Source organism: Anabrus simplex, chromosome 2, assembly GCF_040414725.1.
Source record: "Anabrus simplex isolate iqAnaSimp1 chromosome 2, ASM4041472v1, whole genome shotgun sequence".
Classification (NCBI taxonomy): domain Eukaryota; kingdom Metazoa; phylum Arthropoda; class Insecta; order Orthoptera; family Tettigoniidae; genus Anabrus; species Anabrus simplex.
The window spans coordinates 301,739,091-301,757,198 of NC_090266.1; the positions used below are offsets into that span (position 1 = coordinate 301,739,091).

The window sequence follows — 18,108 nt, forward strand, 5'->3', positions numbered from 1 at the left end:
CAATGGCAAACTACCTCACACCTCGTCTTGCCTAGTACGCCTCATTTTGGTGCTGTCATTGGTTTTTGTGGTTTTCCTATAGCTGCATAGCCCTTGGTGGTGCTGTCTGAGGATCCAACCAGCCTCTGGGCTGATGACCTAACAGGCAGCAAAAAATTGCTTCACTCTGTTCCATACGAAGTAGGCCTTACTTGTGTACTGTATTTGTTACTGGAATGATAGTTATTGTAAAGGAAAGTTGTTAAAGTAATGTGACGTTTCTCCCATCATCCAGTGTTCTAAAACATGTTATTATAATATTTTAACGCTTCTTGTACTGTGTAATGTCTTACTTATGATATTGTAATGTTTATAGTACTGTGTAATGTCTTAATAAAGTAGAGTAGAATATTTAAAATTTCAGTTTATTTTGTCTTCGAATTACCACTGAGCCCCAATGTAGCTCTGAAGCAACATGTTCAAAAATCCAAGTCTAGGAGGGGATTTTTTTGAAAATGGCAAAAATGCATTTGAATGTGACCTAATAGTATAGAACAGCACACATACAAAATTTATTAAAATTATTTTTACTCTTGGGGTTCAAAGGGTTAATAGCAGCAGCCATATCTTCTGCATTCCATCGTCCAAGCAGACCTTTGGACACATAATTCCGTGGCATCCTCCACCTATAACCATCTGGATGCAAAACTATTAATGTGAAACTTCTACTTTATCATCAGTCTCCAACCTTCGTAATTTGAGTTTAATTTAACAGTACAAACATTATTATAAAAATATCACATTACAAAATAATACATATCTTAATACACTACATTGTCATCATTTATTACTCCTACTAAACTGTAGAATTAACGCACCATTAAACCATGTCCCCAAAAATGTATCCCGGTTTAGAGATTCAGGGAGATCTCGACAGTGTCGAGATCTGCCAGCTTGTCGTGTCTAGATCTCCCCGAGTTTCATTGGCAGGCAAGAGGTCGCAACACTTACCAAGCTGAAGGTTTTGCGATTTGGTAATATCACCGCTTCTCCGAAACTTGCTTAGTGCGCCTAACCTAAAACATTATCTTATAAAGTATCGCATATCTACCTATTTCGTCACACAACCTACTCATCATATTATAGCAAGTTACTTTTAAATCATATATCACTTACTTACTCACCTTCAATTGTTCATATGCCTTGTATTTATAGTGATAATCTTCAGCTAACAGGGTGACCATGAGCACAAAACCATACGGCTCCAGTAAATGTAGTTGCAAGTTTGACCTGTGCAGTACTGTGGTTACCAGGAGCGCTAAGCTTAAAAGTGTCCAGTTCTCCCTTATGTCGGGATCTCCCTAAGTTACCTTATTATTATTATTATTATTATTATTATTATTATTATTATTATTATTATTATTATTAATATTATTATTACAATTATTATTATTTTCTTTCTTTCTTTCTTTCTTTCTTTCTTTCTTTCTTTCTTTCTTTCTTTCTTTCTTTCTTTCTCAATCCGTTTACCCTCCAGCGAGGGAACCCACCTCCACTCCCGTCAAGGGCAGTGCCCTGGAGCGTGAAGCTTCGGGTCGGGGAATAAAACTGGGTAGGAGGACCAGTATCCCGCCCAGGCGGCCTCACCTGCTATGCTGACAAGGAGGACTGGAAGATTGGAAGGGATGGACAAAGAAAAGGGAAGGAAGCGGTCATGGCCTTAAGTTATGTACCATCCCGACATTTGCTTGGAGGAGAAGTGAGAAACCACGGAAAACCACTTCGAAGATAGTTAAGGTAGGAATCGAATCCCCTCTACTCAGTTGACCCGAGGCTGAGTGGACTCCGTTCCATCCCTCGTACCACTTTTCAAATTTCGTGTCAGAGCGGGGAATCGAACCCGGGCTTCTGGGGGTGGCAGTTAATCACACTAATCACTTCACCACAGAGGCCGACGTTGTTATTATTATTAATAATCATCGGTACTTTGTGAAGAGAAAGCGAGCCTCATACTGCACTCTCATTAAAATGACTGCTATAGGAGAGAGAAAGGTGGTATCTTATGCATAGTTGGAGGCAACATGATCATGCACTTTTTATTTTATTAATAATTACCATTTTAGTAGCTTATATTATAGGAAGTTTAATATTTAATAAATGAACACATCGTTATCTACTTGAAGGACAAACAATTGAAGTAATTTGAACAATCTTATCTGCAGTTACACTCATTGTTATTGCTCTACCATATCTCCTACTTCTTTACCAACTAAAACAACTTTAATAAGTATAAGTTGACCTGCGAGAACGTTGGCAGGAACGAACGGAATTAACAGCAGGAATGCATTCACGATCAACAGATTAAGTAAGTTAGGATTCAAGACGTTGGAAGGTTTACTTAAGTATTAGCCAACTTTGATACTAAGATCGCATGAGGCGAATGGAGCAGTACAGAGTTTCCTAGAGCAGTTGTTTTCAAACTGTTTAGTTCTGCAGTCACCGTACAAATAGCAAACGCTATGTACCAGTAAATATGACGTAAGTTTTATAAAGTTTATGCTTAGATATTGAATTTCGTAAATGAAAGCGAGGTGTTCTCAAAATATTAATGTATTTTAACTTTAAACCTACAGAAACTTTTAGAGTTAATTTTTTTTATTTTTTTTTATTTACGTCGCACCGACACAGATAGGTCTTATGGCGTCGATGGGAGAGGCAAAGCCTAGGAATGGGAAATAATCGGCCGTGGCCTTAATTAAGGTACAGCCCCAGCATTTTCCTGGCGTGAAAATGGGAAACTACGGAAAACCATCTTCAGGGCTGCCGACAGTGGGGTTCGAACCCACTATCTCACGAATGCGAGCTCAAAGCTGCGCGCTCCTAACCGCACGGTAAACTCGCCTGGTTCAAATTTATTCAAATTACTGAAATTAGGTTTGAAAAAATTGAGATGTGCTTTCATATTATACAATAATACGCAGGCAAGACCGATCATTCGCGTAAAGTAAACCGTAGGCTGCAGAGAACAAGCTACTGTAAATAATCGTTTCTAAATAAGGCAATTGATCATTGGAATATATTAAATGCAGCAGTCTTGGGGCTTTTTCCCCAAAGTGTTTCGAGAAAATATTCCAATATCCAGCGACGTTTGGATACATTTCTATGCGATAGTGGTGCATTTACAATGTTATGCTAGTAGTAAGTCATTCCGCAGTAAGTCGTAGTGTTAAGGTATTGGAAATATTTCAGTTATTTCTAAATTTCTACACAACTGTGTTAAGTTATATTTTGTAAATTATGAGTGAATTTTTGAATGTCTGCGTTGTAATTACGTTACGCTACGTGTTAATTTCTGTAAATTTCGTATGATCTACTATGAGTTTGATGGAAATTATTATGTTATACTACTCTTAATTAATTGTTAATTGTCATTTTTTGTTTCTCTTTTTCATTCTTTCGTTAGCGTGACTTTTCTTGTTGTGATATAATTTCTTCTAACCGAGCTCGATAGCTGCAGTCGCTTAAGTGCGGCCAGTATCCAGTATTCGGGAAATAGTAGGTTCGAACCCCACTGTCGGCAGCCCTGAAAATGGTTTTCCGTGGTTTCCCATTTTCACACCAGGCAAATGCTGGGGCTGTACCTTAATTAAGGCCACGGCCGCTTCCTCCCCACTCCTAGCCCTTCCTTGTCCCATCGTCGCCATAAGACCTATCTGTGTCAGTCCGACGTAAAGCAACTAGCAAAAAAAAAAAGTTCTTCTAATCACTTGTTTTCATGAAATTGTTTGTCATGTGATTTATGTTTTCATTTAATTTCGCTGCTGTGCTGTTACACGCAGTCTTTGCCACCGGAATATCTCTCAATTGCAGTTTATTTGATAAGAATAAGAATAAGAATAAGAATAAGAATAAGAATAAGAATAAGAATAAGAATATTCATCCAGAGCATACTCCTCAGCTGGACAAGTTATCGCTTGAATTCCACCTACACTAACAACAGGAAGCCACAACAACGGTTTCGTCAAACGTCAAAATTCAATAAATACTTGTCCAAGGGTTTGTGCCATTGGTCCTTTTATTCAAGGAGAAAATGGCCCTTTACATTTAACAGCGTGCATAGGGTTCATGTGGTGCTACATATTCTCGGCCCCAAACTCCCATGTTACATGTATGTATGTTTTTCTACGAGGTACCGGTAGGGTGTGAAGTGAGATGAAATTTCGTAGGGAGTTTTTACGACCGAACGCCCTTCCTGACATTAATCTCATCATCATCATCATCATCATCCGTTTACCCTCCAGGTTCGGTTTTTCCCTCGGACTCAGCGAGGGATCCCACCTCTACCGCCCCAAGGGCAGTGTCCTGGAGCTTCAGACTCTTGCTCGGGGGATACAACTGGGGAGAACGACCAGTACCTCGCCCAGGCGGCCTCACCTACTATGCTGAACAGGGGCCTTGCGAGGGATGGGGAAGATTGGAAGGGATAGACAAGGAAGGGGGAAGGAAGCGGCCGTGGCCTTAAGTTGGGTACCATCCCGGCATTTGCCTGGAGGAGAAGTGGGAAACCACGGAAAACCACTTACAGGATGGCTGAGGTGGGAATCGAACCCACCTCTACTCAGTTGACCTCCCGAGGCTGAGTGGACCCCGTTCCAGCCCTCGTACCACTTTTCAAATTTCGTGGCAGAGCCGGGAATCGAACACGGACCTCCGGGGGTGACAGCTAATCACGCTAACCCTACACCACAGAGGCGACGGCACATTAATCTCATCAGAGAAATTAATGAGATGAAGAAACTGCCAACATATGTGCACGTTGTTAAATTTAAAGAGTCTTTCTTTTTTTTTTTTTTTTTTTTTTTTTTTCGTTAAGTAAGGGTCATTGGCATAAACCGTCCTGCACGTGTATTTTTATTTTTAACGTAGATAAATCTCCCAAAGTTTGAACGTCATCGGTGAGAGCTGTGGCTTCCCCTTTTAAGGACACGGCGTTGTTGACAATGATGCCACAAGTTCCTCATAACAAGAAAGAAACAATCTTTATCCGATAAACACGGTTAACACGATCTGGGTGTTGCCGAGGGTTCACCGTATTCCCACGAGAGGGCGCGGGCGGCGAGAACCATGACGAGACAACCGGTTGACGGGGTCACCTTGACGAGTGGAAAGCAGCACTGTCTTATGCAGGCCACGTTACACTCCACGGGCTGTTCTGTTATCTTGCTACATTGCTACAGTACGGGACATCCATAGACCTCGGTCACACTCACTGACACCCCCTTTGTGTGTACAAAGTGGACGACTCATTTAGTTATCCGTTATAAACTGTTATGCCGTTTAACGTTGTTTTCGAGTCTCTGTGTATGAGCTGCGTAATCTTCTACTCGCTGTGTCCTCTTCTGCTTTTTTTTTTTTTTTTTTTTTTTTTTTTTTTTTTTTTTTTTTTTTTTTGCTAATGGCTTTACGTCGCACCGACATAGATAGGTCTTATGGCGACGTTCTTCTGCTTCTACAATTCTTACTGGTATTTCTCTGAATCCCATGGATATTCCCCTGTGTTAGTTGTTAACTGCAGGGCACGCCCAACGAGGAGGTTGCTACAGACTTGGAAGGGAGGCTTCCCTGTAATAATAATAATAATAATATGGCTGTGAGCTTGCATCCGGGAGACAGTGGGTTCGAATCCCACTGCCGGCAGCCCTGAAGATGGTTTTCCGTGGTTTCCCATTTTCACACCAGAAAAATGCTGGGGCTGTACCTTAATTAAAGCCACGGCCGCTTCCTTCAAACTCCGAGGCCTTTCCTATCCCATCGTCGCCATAAGACCTATCTGTGTCGGTGCGACGTAAAGCCACTAGAAAGAGAATCTTCAAGGTCTTTCCCAACTTCCTGATCTGGCCCAGTTTTACGGCCGAATGTGATTCATGACGCCAACCCTATGTGTAGGAATGTAATCACTAATGTGTGTTTCTGTAGTGATTTGTGGTGTGGTGGTAAAATGCCCGACCCGTACGGGAAACTACCAGAGGGCTCTTTGAACAGAAGGCCGCTAGGTTGACCAGTCAGCCAAGGAACCGGACAATAATAATAATAATAATGTGAACATTGGCTATTGAATGCAAGCTGTAATTTTTATATTGGAAAATACTGATCACAACTCTTTCTCTCTCAGTTCAGACACAGAGCATAGCCCTAAGCATCCCATAGGCCTATAGCTTTAGTAAAATGCTAGAACACTTTTTCTTGTCCTTCATTGTGAGCCATGTGCGACTCGTTGGCTGAATGGTCAGCGTACTGGCCTTCGGTTCAGAGAGTCCCGGGTTCGATTCCCGGCCGGGTCGGGGATTTTAACCTTAATTGGTTAATTCCAATGGCTCCGGTGCTAGGTGTGTGTGGCGTATTCAACATTAGAAATCATCCTGGGTAGGGCCCTCATCTTCACAGACATGCAGGTCGCCTAATATGCTGTTTACTAGAAAAAGACCTGCACCAGGCCTCTCCGGAGGCCATACGCCATTATTATTATTATTATTATTATTATTATTATTGTGAACCACGACGTTACCACCTCGGTTCAGCCAGCTACTGCGTTATTTAGTTTCTTGTAAACCTGAGTGAGATACCTGCTACCTTGGATTAGAGATAGTCGTTGCTTTGGCTCGACTTTAGGTGTTTGAGATATCCTGGTTATCTGTTCACAGTACTTAGTACACATGAAGTATGACTGATAACACGTGTAGCAGTGTTTCCTGCGCTGAAGAGTGCATTCATAACTATTCGGCGCTAGAAAAATATTAAAGGGACTTCCTAGCCAGGAATACAGTTGGTCATCAGCCTCAAGTACTTACTGTACTACCTAAGAGAATCTAGCCTGACGTGGGCTAGTGTGATATTTATTCTGGTGCTTATGTAAGAAAATGCTCCTCTGATTGCTCAAGGCAACTTGGATCTTGAAATAAGGTGTTATTCCAGCATTTTCCCCGACCTGGAAGCAATCGTACCCACAACACCGTAGTTACCTGTCACCTTCACCTTGTGAACTTTAGCCTATTGATATAAATGTTAATGTATTAACAAAATTAGTCACACTTCACTACAAAGAAAATGTTATGACTAGAAATGCATTGAACAACATGAATAACTGTGAGAGTGAATTGCACTATACTTGTCAGTTGCTTATCTGTAGTAAAACTTTACAGACAATTTCCTCCTATGATATAAAACACTCAATGTCAAAACAAAAAACAAAAGGTTCACACACCAAAACGTTGTCGGAACAACATGAAACTTGATATGAATGATTGTAACGTTAGTGTAAGCAGTGATTAGGATATCAGAGTAAAAAGGTAGACTCTAGTATCCAGTGATTCCACCTCTAGGTTGGATATAAGATGTGAACGAGTAGGCTTGGAGGCATACAGGTTTCGTATGGTATCCTGCGGCAAACTTGTCCATAGTTGCTGCAAATGGTCCTCTGGATCGTGTAAACTCCTACGTTGATGACGATGGTGCTCCTGGTGGTCCCAGACGTACTCGAAGGGTGATAAAGTCTGGTGATCGGACTGGCAGTGGAAGTGTGACAATGTTTTGGAGACATTCCAATCATAGGCCTACTCTACCTGCGTGCGGCCGAGCATTATCCTGCTGGAAGCTACCTCCTGGATGCCTTGTCATGAAGGGCAACACAAGCAGCCGTAGGATGACTTGCACATACCGCTGTGTTGTCAATGTACGTAGGCCTATAAGTTCCAGAAAATAAATACCCTGCAGAAGAATACTTGCCTACATTAAATGAAGGTGAACTGAATGTAATTTTGCAGAATGCCATCTGTGTTCTATACTACGTAACATTTTATTATACTAATAACATATAATGCTTAAATATAAAGAAAGTTGTGTCAGTATTTATTGTGGAATAGTGCATAGTAATTTATTTTTAATTAGTCGACAAACCCCAAACTACTTCCTTCATGTCACGTTTTGTCCCCTCAGAAATATTGTCACTTTAAAACAGTAGATTCTGGTTTATCCGTCCTTCAATTATTCGTCATAAGAAGAATAGAAAAAAATGACTCGGATACAACTTGAAATATACATTACCGCTTGTGCTGTCCAGTTCCTTGGACTACCACAAATGTGCCATTCCTCACCTTCTTGCTCTAATATTTTGTATACAGAATTCACCGTATCTAGACAGTTGATGTAAACACTTCCGAGGGGTGGCCAGGTTTCCAAAGCTCGTCGAACGGTTTGTTATTAATGATGTCAGTGGACAAGGATCAGAAAACTGCCGTTGCTCTGTATTCTTTTCAATGGGAAAGCAGAGAAATTGTCTCAGACTTCCCACCAAGGTGACCGTGATCAAATCCCGGTCATCGAGTGTGCTCTTTCGAAATGATAGATCACGTCTTTGTGGTTCGAACTGCACGTAAACCTGGAGGTCTCCTAGCTATGATCACGATATCAACAGTCACGAAAAACTACAAGTTTACTTGTTTGCCTTTATTATCTGTTCATTAATCGTTCGTCGTACTCGTCCATTGAAGCGGATAGTCACGTTGTACTCTATTTCAAACAACGTTTCAGTAAAATATATAAGGTTTCCCTTATAATATTTAAGTTTTGTTTTCAGGTTGTGAGGAAAATGTCTATAAAAGGAACAAAATGATGTCTTTAGTTCTTTAAACTCTATCATTATTAATAAGATTATACTTATGTCTCTACACTTCTAATTTTTGCCTCAAACTTCGTTTTTACATTATTTTCTTTCGCTATTTGTTTCACGTCGCATCGACACGGTCAGATGTTACGGTACGATACGATAGGGCAGGACTAGTATAGGGAAGAAAGCGACCGCGGCCTTAATTAAAGTATAGCACTTGCGTTCTGTGAAAATGAGAAACCACGGAAACACGATAGGGCAGGACTAGTATAGGGAAGAAAGCGACCGCGGCCTTAATTAAAGTATAGCACTTGCGTTCTGTGAAAATGAGAAACCACGGAAACCGCGTAAAACAATTTTCGGAACTGCCGAAAGTGGGAATCGAACCCATCATCGCCTGAATTCAATCTCACTGCTACGTGATCCAAACCGCGCGGCCAAATCGCTCTATTATTATTATTATTATTATTATTATTATTATTATTATTATTATTAACAAATTCATAACAATTAGGAATCATGACGATGACAGTGTCGGATTACAGTGGTGTAGCAACAAAAAGAATACATAAAGAGCAAAAAGAATAGGCCTACAATGAATTACGAAAAACAGAATAACAAATAGGTGTATGAAAACAAACAAAAAGTCCTTCATTATCGCGAAGTTATATGAAAACAGAAAACTACGTGATAGTGAAACAAAAAATATACGACACCAATCACTTAGAAAAGTTTTGTAACATAATAATTACAGTCACATAAATATTCCCATGAAATTTGCAGAATTTAACTTAGGATATTCCCTTCGTGTAATGCAACATAATAACTAGGATCCACCCGAAATTTGAAGAACGTAACATGGCATATCGTCGCTGCGCGAGCAATACCGCTTATCTGACAATACCCTGCCTATGCATTATTTTTCTTACGACCGGTCACGCCTCCCAGCCACAATTTTCGTTGTGTTCATTTTCCTATGCTAATGTGTAAAGGAAAATGAACCTTACCGTACCGTACTGCAGGAATGTACGTATGCATGACATGCTTATGCACTCCTACAGTATCATGTATTTACTGTTCATTTTCTTTTACACGCCAGCATAGGAGTATGTACACAATGAAAATGATTCTTATAGACTGGATATCCATATGTGGCTGGGAGGAGTGACCAGTCTTCAGGAAAATAATGGATAGGAAGGGTATTGTCAGATATGCGGTACTGCTCACTCAGCGACGATACACTCTTTGAAGTACCGTAACATACTACAATACAGTCACACAGGTTGTCTTAGAAAGGTGACCCGAGAGTTTTGAAATGAAAAGTTATGTTCCTGTGATTTGGATTTCTTGTAAACTGGAGGTCCCCAGTCTATGATCACGACTTCAACACTCACGTGAAACGACAAGCTCACTTGCTTACGTATCATTTTCTCGTGCCATAAGAAGATCTAGGATTTTTAGGTGCTAAAATAGGCTCTCAAATGTGAAAAAAATAGGTTCTAGAAATGTATTTTAGGCAGCTTTAAATTTACGTGCTTTAATAGACATTTATCAATTAAAATAACATTTGTACTTCGCTAAATTAATAATAACTCTTTAGGGAGGAAAATAAAACAAATTACCCTCACTTCTTTACTACAAACGTCACAGAAAAGAATTGTACCATTTGAAGTGGTGAAACTACTGTAACCTTCTAATTTATTAAAGACGACGTGAATGCTGACGCTGTCTTGTTTTGAGCAGGCCAATAGACACTCGTGACACAGAACTACGGGCGTGTAGTACTGCGGGAGCTTCTTAAGGATTTCCGGGTAGTATGGTTTACAGTTCCCCAATTTTAAGATTTTGTTTGAAAAGTATTTCAAGAATTGTTTAAGACACTTAAAACGTCCTCTTGTTAATCCGTTTACCCTCCAGGGTTGGTTTTTCCTTCGGACTCAGCTAGGGTTCCCACACCTATCACCACAAGTGCAGTATTCTGGAGCGTGAGACTTTGAATCGGGGATACATCTAGGGAGGAAGACCAGTACCTCGCCCAGGAGGCCTCACCTGCCTTGTGGCGGGATGGGAAGATTGGAAGGGACAGATAAGGAAGAGGGAAGGAAGCGGCCGTGGCCTTAAGTTAGGTACCATCGCGGCATTTGCCTTGAGGGGAAGTGGAAAACCACTTCGAGGATGGCTGAGGAAGGAATCGAATCCTTCTCTACTCAGTTGACCTCCCGAGGCTGGGTGGACCCCGTTCAAACCCTCGTACCACTTTCCAAATTCCGTGGCAGAGCCGTGAATCGAACCCGCGCATCCGAGGGTGGCATCTAATCACGCTAATCACTACACCACGGAGGTTGATCACTTCAAAAACGAATCAGCAAATATTGTATTTTCTCAGAATAAATTAAAAGCATTTAAATCGATTTAGGGATCAAGATAGGAATTATAGGAATATAGGCAAATATAGGTTCTAACGTCAATATAGGCATTTTAGGCACTACAGGACCACCGTTTTTAACCTTATTAATACATGAAACGTGTAAATACAACTTCATTCCTTTACAACTTGTTTTACGTCGCACCGACACAGATAGGTCTTATGGCGGCGATGGGACTGGAAAGGGCTATGAGTGGGAAGGAAGCGGCCGTGGCCTTAATTAAAGTACAGCCCCAGCACTTGCCTGGTGTGAAAATAGGAAACCACGGAAAATCATCTTCAGTGCTGCCGACAGTGGGGTTCGAACCCGCAATTTCCCGAATACTGGATACTGGCCGAACTTAAGCGACTGCAGCTATCGAGCTCGGTCAACTACATTTTAAGTTACATCTTAACTACTTCACATTTCAAAGTTTCATTAATCTATGCGTACTATGCACATTTGTCTCTCTTATGAGACATCAAACCATTATTCATCCTATCACTTCCACAGAATTTAACCGTAAATGACCCGGATGGCACAGAAAAATAACTTACGGTTTTCTTCTAGCTCAACTCAAACGAACCTTCAAATGGATATGAACGTGGCCATTATTTGTAGTCAATAGAAATTATTACCTTCTTAACAGAAAAGAAAAACCCTATCTAAATTGGGAGGACATGTGTTCGAGCCCCCAGGCATGTCACACATCACACAAATTTACACAGCCATTTCTCTACATTACGAGCATGCAAAGTTACATTAAAACCTGTGTACATTGCTATTCCAACGATTAAAATGTCAACCACGGCAAGTAGATGACCCTATCATCATGCATTACGGATATAAAATAAATACCCCAATATAAAGAAAGGAAATATACCGTTCGAAATTGTAAAACAAAATTACACTTTGCCAATCTTTTCTACAGCACTCTAAATCCTTTTGTATCTAATCCTCACTTCAAGCCCATGCATTATTCTCACATTCAAATTATATATTCTTCAAATGTAGACCCCTTTCCAAAGTACTTCCCATCTTAATTACCTTATTTAATAAATACAAAGACCGACTTAAAGCTGTCCCAAGTTTCTAAACAAATCTATATTTACTTTTACAACCTTAGTCTACGTAATTTACATATTTACAAAAATTTAAACCCCGCATTTACAAGACTGCATAGTATTTCAAATCAGTGTGCCTATCGTCATGTTGGGATGTCCATGGCCCGACCCTCGAAGAGGCCCCTGGTGAATGCTTACTCCTGCAGGACGCTGTCACGGATCACTGGTTCGAAGTCTCCTCATTCGATCACCGTCGGCACCTTCATGGTCCAGAGCTCGGATCCACTGGAACTGGCTAATAAAGAAGGACGTTCAGTTAATCACGGCTTGGTTTGACACTGTTTTTAAAATCAAATTATGGTGGAATCTCCTTAAATTTTTCCCGGCACTGTTCATCAAAGCGAGGTACGGTAGAATCTATTAAAAAATTCCACCAACACTGTTATTCAAAAAACCTATACAGTCTCCGCGGTCTGTCTTTTGCCCGCTCGAATTTTCACGTTATTTCTACCTCACCGGAATTTTCACTAATGTGTTCGTAATCAGCGTGCGGATTACTAAAATATTTAGCTCGAAATTGTCTCGGAAACAACGTCACAATACAATTCAAACTTTCACTCCCGCACAATGAGAATAGTTTTGCTGAGATGCGACACTACCGGACCGTCTGTCTGCTCCCAAAACTTCATGGCAAGTCCTCCTGTCCTCCAGATGGTGGTCTCTTAAATAAGTTCACCCCAGCTCGTAGAATAGATGGCAAAATGTCCCCACCACAATTTCCATATCTCCAGTTCTACGGATCCTCCGACATCGGTGATGCGGTCAAAACGTGTAGCTCAGAATTCTTTGACGTCTGATCATATGCGGAAAGCAATTCGCTCGGTAATTTAGCTGATATCTTCAATCAAATAAGACGCTTCTTCCGGGATTCCCCGTCTGGAGTCTGAGCTCACGGCTGGCGTGGGTACGCTTCTAACGCTTACATCATCCTCATGAGACGCACTTTAATAACACTGAAATGTTACACCCCTTTATAATTTTGGCAGAGGTCTAATATTCTCACATATGTTTCCCTTACTAAGTAATGCAATTATCTCGAAATGCACAGTCTAAAACCAAGCTAGCAAGTTGGCAATACCGTATTTCGGCCACTTTTAGTGGGCGGAGTTATTAGAATGTGTCTTCCCTCCTCGTTATTTCCATAGCTAGCGTTCTCCCTCCGGGGATTTTTCAAGCTATGAAATACTTGAGTCGGCGCCACCAAGTCGGAACTGTTGCTTAACCCAAAGCAACCTAACTTCCATACGGACAAATATGGCCAGAAAAATGCCTCAATCCCTCAATCGCTGTCCGATTAATTATATATATTACAGATACGGTTACAGTATATAGTACGGTACTACATTAGGAAAGAAGAGAAAATTAGAAATGGGGAATGGAATATGACTTTTTTCGTAAATATCGCAGTAAAGCAAGAACGTAATTTTAGAAGATATTAGTTAAATTTGATATTTCACTTTAAGAAATTCTGCCGGAATCCTTCTTCGTGCTGTAGTGGTTAGTGTAATTAGCTCCAACTCGCGGAGGCTAGGTTTCAATTCCTGGCTCTGCCACGAAATTTCGAAAGTGGTATGAGGACTGGAACTAGGTCCATTCAGCCTCGGGACGTCAACTGATTGGAGGGGATTGGGGTTCAAATACAAACTCAGCCCTCCTCAAAGTGGAATTGCGCGGTTTCCCACTTTTCCTTCAGGCAAATACCGGGATGTTAGCTAACTGAAGGCCGCAGCCGTTTTTTTCTCTTCCCTGTCTATCCCCTGCAACCTTCCCATCCCACTTCAAGGCCCTTGTTCACCATATCAGATGAGGCCGCTTGGGCCGCGTGTTGGTCCTCCTCACCAGTTGTATCCCCGACAGAACGTATCACACTCCAGGACACTGACCTGGCAGTGGAGGTGCGATACGTCGCATAGTCCGGGGAAAAACTAACCCTGGTGGGAAAGGGACTAAATGAATAAATAAAAATCCTTATTCTGGGTTCTATTCCCGGCTCTGCTACGAAATATGGAAAGTGGGATGAGGGATGGAACGGTGTCCACTCAGCTTTGGGAGTCAACTTAGTAGACTGGGTTCTATTCTCGCCTCAGGCATTTACGAAGTGGTTTTCCGTGGTTTTCCTAATCTCTTCCAGGCAAATGCAGGGATGATACCCTACAGTAGGCCACGGTGGTTTCCTTTCCTCTCCCTTGTCTATCCCTTCCGAACTTCCCATCCCCCCACACGGCCCCTGTCGAGCATAGCAGTTCAGGCCGCCTGGGCGCGGTAGAGGTTTCCCTCCCCTGCTGTATCCGCCGACCCTAAGGGTACGAACATACCGAAGATGCATCGCAGCTCGCGGTCGATGCCTCGATGTCACCTCCTGGTAACACAAACACGCAGTTTTAAATGGAACAGTTCATATCAAAGATGCTCGCTTCCATTCACAATCGCGATTTACCCGGAGGTCTAGCGCGATGACAAGAAAGTTTGTGTTTCCATCGCTGTAGAACGGGAGGCATCGATGTAGCTTGCTCCTGATTGGCTTGTCCGGATTGAGATCACGTGCTATATCCCCCCGTTCTACTATGCCCTTGACCCAGGTGTCCACAGAGCCCGCGTGTGTATTCGTGTGGTAGTTATTGTACTTCACAGTATCAATTTTCGATTCCACATTGTTGTATATGTATTGGAACGTCTCAAGGGACATTCTCATGTATGAATGGTATCTGTCCGGGTGATGTTTCAGTTCTTCAGCGCCTGCCTTCTTTGATGTATAGGATGAGCATTCCACTGACGGGCTGACTAATTTGAAAGTAGCCACCATCGTGTGCTTATGCACAATGAATCACTATCTCCACTGTCACTTGAATGTATACTCTATACTTGTAAAAGCTCAGCAGTAGAGGATAAATTTTCTTTAACTTTAATGCGGAGATCTAAACATTACGTCCACTCACTGTAAACACATCTCAGAACACTGAAAGGTAAACCTCCCCGGTATGTTCACCGTCCATCGACCGCGACGTAAACCTCGACCGCGACCGTGAACTGCGATGCATCTTCGGTATGTTCGTACCCTAAGCCTCACGCTCAAGTACACTGCCCTATAGGTGGTGGAGGAGGGATCCCTCCCTTGCTGAGTCCGACGGAAAAACCAACCCTAGATGGTAGACAGGTAAAGAAAATGGAATGAATATACCTCTTTATTAAAACTTAATCGCAGATATGTTGCCAATGCTCAGTCTTCTCTTGTTTGATTATAAAGTGCGTTATTTTCGGTGATTTGTCGAAGATTCCCTTCCCTATTCACAGACTGCATACACTACATACTACAACAATTAACATTAATGCACAGTATTAGATATGATCTTTATTATAAATCAATGTATCGAAAAATAATAAAATTAGACACTAAGATAAATAGAACGCTCTCAACCTAGTTTGTGATATTGCCTTATTCTTCCAGTGTAACTTATTCGAATTTTGCTTCCTTAAAGTGAAAACACTACATCCCACCGAGATTTGAAATTGGATCGCGGGGTTCAGAATCCAGAGTGTTTACAATTACAACATGGAATCCACACCGGCAATGCGTTCAACATCTGGCACAAAATATGGAGCTAAGTCTGAAGTTTATTTTAGACCTGTGTGAATGCTACCAACAAGTAGCGATCGTAACCATCTCACGCCATATTTCTCATGTGGACCATGCATTGATAAATCTAACACCATAATTATATAAACATAATACCAACATACGGATCTAAACTTTTAATATTCTTACTACGTTTTCTTCATCTGTTTACCCTCCAGGGTTGGTTTTTCCCTCGGACTCAGCGAGGGATCCCACCTCTAACGCCTCGAGGGCGGCCTCCTGGAGAGTGAGACATTGTGTCGGGGATACAACTGTAGAGAATGACCAGTACCTCGCCCGGGCGGCAACATCATCTGTTATGCTGAAAAGGGGCCTTTGAGGGGGGGGGGGTAGTGGGAAGATTGGAAAGGATAGACAACGAAGAGGGGGGAAAGCGGCCCTGGCCTTAAGTTAGGTACCATCCCGGCATTTGTCTGGATGAGGAGGGGGAAACCGCGGAAAAGCACTCCGAGTATGGTTGAGGTGGGAATCGAACCCACCTCTACTCATTTTACCTCCCGAGGCTGAGTGGATTCCGTTCCAGCCCTCGTATCACTTTTCAAATGTCCGTGGCCGAGCCGGAAATCGAACCCGGGCCTCCAGAAGTGGCAGCTAATCACACTAACCACTACACCACATAGGCGGCATAATTCTTATCACTATTTCCGCACATGTGCTCTAGTGTTTAGTGTGCTTAGCTGCCACGGAGGCCCAGTTTCAATTCACGGCAGTGCCAATCTATTTGAAAAGTGGTACGAGTACTGGAATGGTGTCCACTCAGCCTCGAGAGTTTATCTGAGTAGAGTGGATTTGTTTTCAACCTCAGCATCCTCAAAATGGTCTCCCGCAGGATCCCATTCTTTTAAAAGCATATGCCGGGAGACTACGTAACTTAAGACCACGGGCTATAGCTTCCCTCGACCTACCCCTCCCTTCCAGTCTTCCGATACACAAAAAGGTAATTGTTCAGAATAGAATTTGGTTGTATTTCCAACCAAATATCTCACGCTGCAGGACACTGGGAAGTGAGCACTTATAGGAGAAACTAAAATTTTAACACATGGCCTTCGTGCACACAACTAACATGCCGGGAAAGCATGCCTATGTTACAGGGCCTTATGTTTCTATTACGTGAGTAGAGCGTCACATCAACAGGTCCCATGGTGTAATGGTTAGCACTCTGGACTTTGAATCCAGCGATCCGAGTTCAAATCTCGGTGGGACCTTGAATTTTAACTCCACATGAAGAGAAAGCCCTTGACGACCGACCTGACGGAACAAACTATGATGACCACAGGATTGCGTGCTAGTGCTGAAGTAGTACTTCGTATACATCTTAAATTTGTTATTTTCACAGTGCAGATAAGTAGAAAAAAATGTAATTCTATAGTAGTATAGGAAGTGCTCGCCTCTGTGGTGAAGTGGTTAGTGTGATTAGCTGCCACTCTCGGAGGCCCGAGTTCGATTCCTGGCTCTGCAACGAAATTTGAAAAGTGGTACGAGGATTGGAACAGGATCCACTCAGCCTCGGGAGGTCAACTGAGTAGAGATGGGTTCGATTCCCACCTCAGCCATCCTGGAAGTGGTTTCCCGTGGTTTCTCACTTCTCCTCCAGGCAGATGCCGATATGGTACCTAACTTAAGGCCACGGCCGCTTCCTTCCCTCTTCCTTGTCTATCCATTCCAAACTTCCCATGCCCCCGCAAGGCCCCTGTTCAGCATAGCAGGTGAGGCCGCCTGGGCGAGTTACTGGTCACCCTCCCCAGTTGTATCCCTGGACACAGAGTCTGAAGCTCCAGGACACTGCCCTTGAGGCGTTAGAGGTAGGATCCCTTGCGGAGTCTAAGGGACAAACCGAACCTGGAGGGTAAACATACAAAGAAGAATGCAAAATTCAAAATATCGGTGGACCAGGGCCGCCATCGGTGTAGTTTTACTGGTTTTTTTGTTTAGAGGAAAGCGATGCTATATAAGATAATACCAATAATGTTCACGATGTCCCAAAAATAATTATATTTCGCATAAACCGGGTTTCCAAAATTTAACCGAGAAATTTTGTTACCGTACCTTCTAAAATTGGTATTAAAAACATAAATAAATGTTTGGCCTTCGTCCATAATCCTAAAACAAGCAAAATTGAAAATCACTAACTTTTAACGGCATTTATCAGTAAATCGTGACATGTAAAATAAATGAATAATGCACAAAACACTAACAACAGTACGTTGAAATGCCGTTCTCAGCTACAGTGGATTACAGCAACAAACTCAAAATGTGCATAGGATCCCTTGCGGAGTCCAAGGGACAAACCGAACCTGGAGGGTA

General features: G+C 42.1%; 1 non-coding gene across 1 annotated transcript; it reads left to right on the plus strand.

Annotated features, from left to right (window-relative positions):
* The first annotated feature begins 16,937 nt into the window (after window positions 1-16,937).
* Window positions 16,938-17,009, plus strand: TRNAQ-UUG (transfer RNA glutamine (anticodon UUG)). The gene has a single exon. It is a non-coding gene; the product is annotated as a tRNA-Gln (tRNA).
* Window positions 17,010-18,108: the final 1,099 nt, after the last annotated feature.